The sequence below is a fragment of the Fukomys damarensis genome, unplaced genomic scaffold (assembly GCF_012274545.1).
Source record: "Fukomys damarensis isolate Sample0158 unplaced genomic scaffold, DMR_v1.0_HiC HiC_scaffold_46969, whole genome shotgun sequence".
Lineage (NCBI taxonomy): Eukaryota > Metazoa > Chordata > Mammalia > Rodentia > Bathyergidae > Fukomys > Fukomys damarensis.
In genome coordinates, this window is record NW_022947881.1 from 1 (window position 1) to 4951 (window position 4951).

At 37.8% G+C, this 4951-nt stretch overlaps 1 long non-coding RNA gene across 1 annotated transcript; it reads left to right on the forward strand.

The window, feature by feature from the left end:
* The first annotated feature begins 18 nt into the window (after window positions 1–18).
* On the forward strand, window positions 19–4588 carry LOC104873203. The gene is made up of 3 exons (XR_783414.2): window positions 19–564; window positions 2993–3082; window positions 3870–4588. It is a non-coding gene; the product is annotated as an uncharacterized LOC104873203 (long non-coding RNA).
* The last annotated feature ends 363 nt before the right edge of the window (window positions 4589–4951 follow it).

Sequence of the window (4951 nt, forward strand, 5' to 3'; positions counted from 1 at the left end):
ACTGGTGCAGTCACAGCACACATCGAGTGCTGTGGAGATGTCTGGGTAGGAGAACGGCTGTGGGTGAGTTTTCTGTGAGAGGCAAAGGCAGGAGAATTCTGTCCCATTGTGTTGCCTGGAACTCTCCACCTGGGGAACTCAGAAGTTGTTCATAATCACACATGAGGTAGCACAGGGTGTGTGGAAAAGTGCTTTTGTGGTAAATGTAAAACAGAAAATGTGATAGCTATGTGGAAGCAAACTTTAGATAGCTATGTGGAAGCAAAAAACAAAATTGGTGACCTAGCATAGTTGTATAGTGAGTGACTCTTTAGATTCTGACATTGATTTCTTGGAATACTGTAGTGTTAGGTACTCAGAAACAATTGTACATACACAGTAACCTAGGTGGTTGAACTGACCCCTTCTTTTCTTTCTAAGGGTTGAAACAAGCAGTGGGAGCTTTCTTAATCATGATGTTTTGGTATCTTGTTCAGCCCATTTTTTGGCGCTGGCCATCGCAGCAGGTCAGGGTGTGGTGTTTTTAACAACACTCTTATGGACATCTACTTTGTGTTTATGATGGTGAGTATGAGCTGTCCTTCTCTGAGGGACTTTTCCCTTTTTTCTTCCTGCACATTCACCTGTCCCGTAAAACCTGCTAGGATTGTACAGATTCTTTTAAGGAGCCACAATTTACTTAATAATTAGAGAATGCACCAGCTTTCCTCCTTGAATATTCAGGGTTTTGTTGTCACTGTCATTGCTGTTCTAACGTAGTATAACTTAGCTGACATACTTACTAACTAAGCTTACTAATAAGCTTTTACAAGACACTTCTTGGTGACATTTTATAAAATCTTGATAAATTAGAACTTCCCAAATGAGAAAAATTAGAATTCACTAGTTCCCAGCTAAAAATTCCAGGTTACCTGCCTACCTTTCATGCTAGTATAAGGGAACTTCCAGCTGTTTAACCACGGTGGAGGTGATGGGTTTGGGTTCATACCCTCCAAGGTGAAAGTGAAGCTTTGTGAAATGCATAGCAGTAAGGGGGATGGATACTCTGTCTTGGGAGCCTCTGTAATTTTCAAAAGGAATGTTTTAAAAATACTGGAGAAATCCAACGTTCACAGTAGCAGGTTATCTCCTCTCTGGATTTCTGCCAATCTCTTATATCAATATATTCCTGCTTATCTTTTTTTTTTTTCTCCGTACCGGGAATCCAACTCAGGACCTTGTGCTTGCCAGGCAGGCACAGTGCCAATGAACAAATCCTTGGCCTCTCGCTTATCTTTTTTTAAATAGTAACTTAGTCCAAATTTGACATGATCATAAACTTTGCACTCACATAAATGACTCAATAGATGAATAGAACCACTTGCCACAGATTTCCCCCTTGCTATATCAAGATACGGGAATGGTTAGCCTATCAATATACATTCTTTCTACTAGAGTGGGAGTAGACAGTGCTATCTAATTAGCATTATCTTTTGCCAAAGTTTAGTTCTTCCTTCTCTGAATTTTTCAGCTAACAAGTAGACAAGCCTTCTTTATATTTCTATACTGTCTTCCAGTAAAGAAAATGTCCTGCAGTAAATATAAATCTTTTGTTTTATTTATACAATGCTTTGATTATTTTGTAAAGGTCTCCATATAGAACTTTAAAAGGCAATTTAAAAAACTATATTTTACTCATGCTGTGTTATATACTAAATACCATATTAGTTCATTTAAATATATGCAGATACACGAGCAGCATTGTCATTGTTTTGCAGATCTCAGTACACCCAGCACCAGCTGGGCCAAGAGTTAGGTAGCCTGCATGGTGTTTATTGTTCAGGTTGAATTACGCTTCCTGCCACCTCCAGTGTGATACTGTTTGGGGGATCGATTTAAATGAAGTTATTTATCATATTCCCTGTTGTTCTTTTTCTTGTCATGATGTTTTTTTATTTCTTCATGTTAGGCTACCTAAAATCTACATTACGAATAGCAGGTTATTCCAAAAGTCATGAATGTAGAATGTGAAACCTTACAAATAACAAATCTCATTTTTGTATGGAATTGTAGAATAGCCTCTGATGCTCAAGATTATTCTGGTGTTTTCTTACGTTGCCAGTTTTATTGGGTGAGCAGATAGCAGTGGTGAAGTTAGGATCATCAGTACAGTTGCTCTTTTGTATCCATGGCTTCCAGATGCAAAGATTTCAACCTATAACAGATCAAAACTATACAAAACAAAAATTATATCTGTGCTGATAAATGTGCAGTTTTTCTTTTCTTGTAGTCATTCCCTAAATTATTCAATACAATTTTCATAGCATTTACATTGTATTAGGTACCACAAGAAATCTAGAGATCATTTAAAATATACAAGATAGTATATTTACAGGATAAAAGACAAATGTGGGCTACATGGAAATACCACATCATTATAAATAAGGAACTTGAGCATCTGCAGAAGCTGAGAGATTCCTGGAACCATTGGCACTTGGACACCAAGAGATGACTTGCTTTTCTTCCCCAGGACTGATGATTTATCCCAGGAACACTCTAACACTAAGCCATTTTTTCAGGCCTTTTTCTACTTTTTATTTTGAGGCAGTGTCTCACTAAATTGCCTAAGTGGGACTGTAATTTGTGATTCTACCTCAGCCTCCCATAGGGGTGGGCCACACAGGCCTATGCTACCAGGACCTGCTATGACTATACTTCCTAATCTTCCACTGTGTGTAGTTATGCAAAATTTATTTAAGGGTCTTCCAAACAAGTGGAATCTATAGTATATCACAGTGGTACTGATTGCCTCTAAAACCGTAAGTAGCCTTAGCTGTGTAGGGTTACTCACATACAAAGGAAGGAGATGAGTGTTTGGAGTAAGTGGAAGGAACTTCTAGAAATAGTTCTAGCAGAAGTGTTTCAAAGGTTATAGAGTTCTTGAAGAGGGTCTTCTTTAGAATTCTTCATAAAATAACTGGACTGGTGTTGACTTTTGCTCTTTTTCCTTTAGATCTTTTCAGGTATCACGGTAAATCTTAAAACCATGGCACCTCGGCTCGTGTGGCTTCAGTATTTCAGTATTCTGTACTACGGTTTCATGGTAAACTATCCTTAGCTGTCATCCTGATTCGGCTTCCAAGCTAAGGCAAACCGAAGTAAAGCCTGACCAGGTCTTTTGTCCAGCCATGGGCTGTGGCCATCTGTCATTGAAGAATTTTCTTTTAGGAGCAATAGATGAGAATTTACTATTGGTACGGGGAGCCCTCAGGGTTTTCCCCAATGACTTTATTGATTGAGGAAAAGGTAGGAGTGGAGAAATCTCATAGTAAAGGAGAAAGTTTGGCTTATTGATGAAAAATATTGTGTTTCAGTTCAATAAGGAAATTAATGAGAGGAGGGAGGCTATAATACGTAGCTTGTATTGAAAGGAACATTAAAACAGAAATAAAGGCCATATAATATTCATAGCCAAATGGCCTTAAAGCTGATCAACTTCAAGGAAATCTGTCTGTGTCTTTCTATAGTGTAACCAAGAACAGCTGGTTTTGATGAGAATAAACAAGAACAGAAGATCATTGCCATAAATTAATTATGCTGCTTTCATTTTAGTGTTTATGGGCTATAAAATTGGAGATAGAAGGAGGACAAACTATGAGGTAATCTATCCAGAGATCTTCCTTCTTAGCCAATCAGAAGCAATATCCCAAATCTAAGCTTTGAGGTTGCCAGAGGAAACAGTTTTAGTGATACAAATCCTGTGAACATGAAACTTGCTGTTTTTAGAAATAACATAAGGACTAAAATAGAGGACATAGTTGTGCTACTTCTTTGAGAACTTTTTGAAATTCCATGCTATTTACTTTGTTCTATTCCCACATATGTTATAGGCTTTGCAACATAATGAATTTTTGGGAGAAGACTATTGTGTAGGACTCAATACAAAAGAAAGCAGTAGCTGTCCCAACTAAGTAATGTAAGTTTTTGTTCAGTGTTGTAACGCATTTGCTTATTACTGCAGTATGATGTAGGATGCCCTGCAGCTGTAGAGCTGGAAAGGTCCTTCCAAGGTCCATCAATCATTCTGGACCTGTGTTTTCTTAATCATAAGCTGAGTCCTTGTGTAGCAATGATGTGACCACGCTGTATTTGCACTCTGACGCAGTCAACGTATATTTAACATACAGAAATATTTTGGGTCCTTTGAAAGATTGTTTTCCTGTTTTGATTGTGGCTGTTAGTTCTTCTCAGGACATTTCCATTTAAACTGAGCTGCTTTCAGTTTAGCAAGGGTTCGCACTTTTGTGCACTAAATGGATCATATGCTACGTATGAGCTGAAAACATGGACGATGGTGAGACTCGGACGGGCAGTAGTGACTTACACAGGGCGATCATTGCCCTACCAGGACTCTGCACTTCCCTTTGCCTCACACTTTCTGAAAACACCATAAAATCAAAGGATGAACTGCTCTGTACATGTGTGTGTGTGTGAACTAGGAATACTCCCTGTCATAGGAGCATCATATCCCCTAAAGAAAGAAGCACATATTTCATAAGTTGAGAAGGAAATTTTACTTTTGAATAATATGATTGAAGCAAATACAGGCTTTAATAAAATTAAAAGATCTTGTTTTAAATTTTAATATTTTCCTTCTCAATAATTCTTGTTAATATTTGATTTTGAACAAATTAATAAAAGAAAAGATAATGCTGGTATCCTAAATAGCTCTTAGTCGTTCCAATAGTACCTAAATAATTCTTAGCAATAAGACAGAATTCCATGTTGCATTCTTAGCAGGAAGATCCTGTTATGAAGAGTGCTTTTCTTTACTCAGCCCACTTCCTTTGGTTTCATCTGAGTGTAGTCATCTTTGTAACACAGGCCATTGTCAGCCTCTGGTCAGGAAGAAGTGGACAGGAAAAGTGGGAACAGATAGTGAGAAATCACCATGTGCATTATCCATGATCAT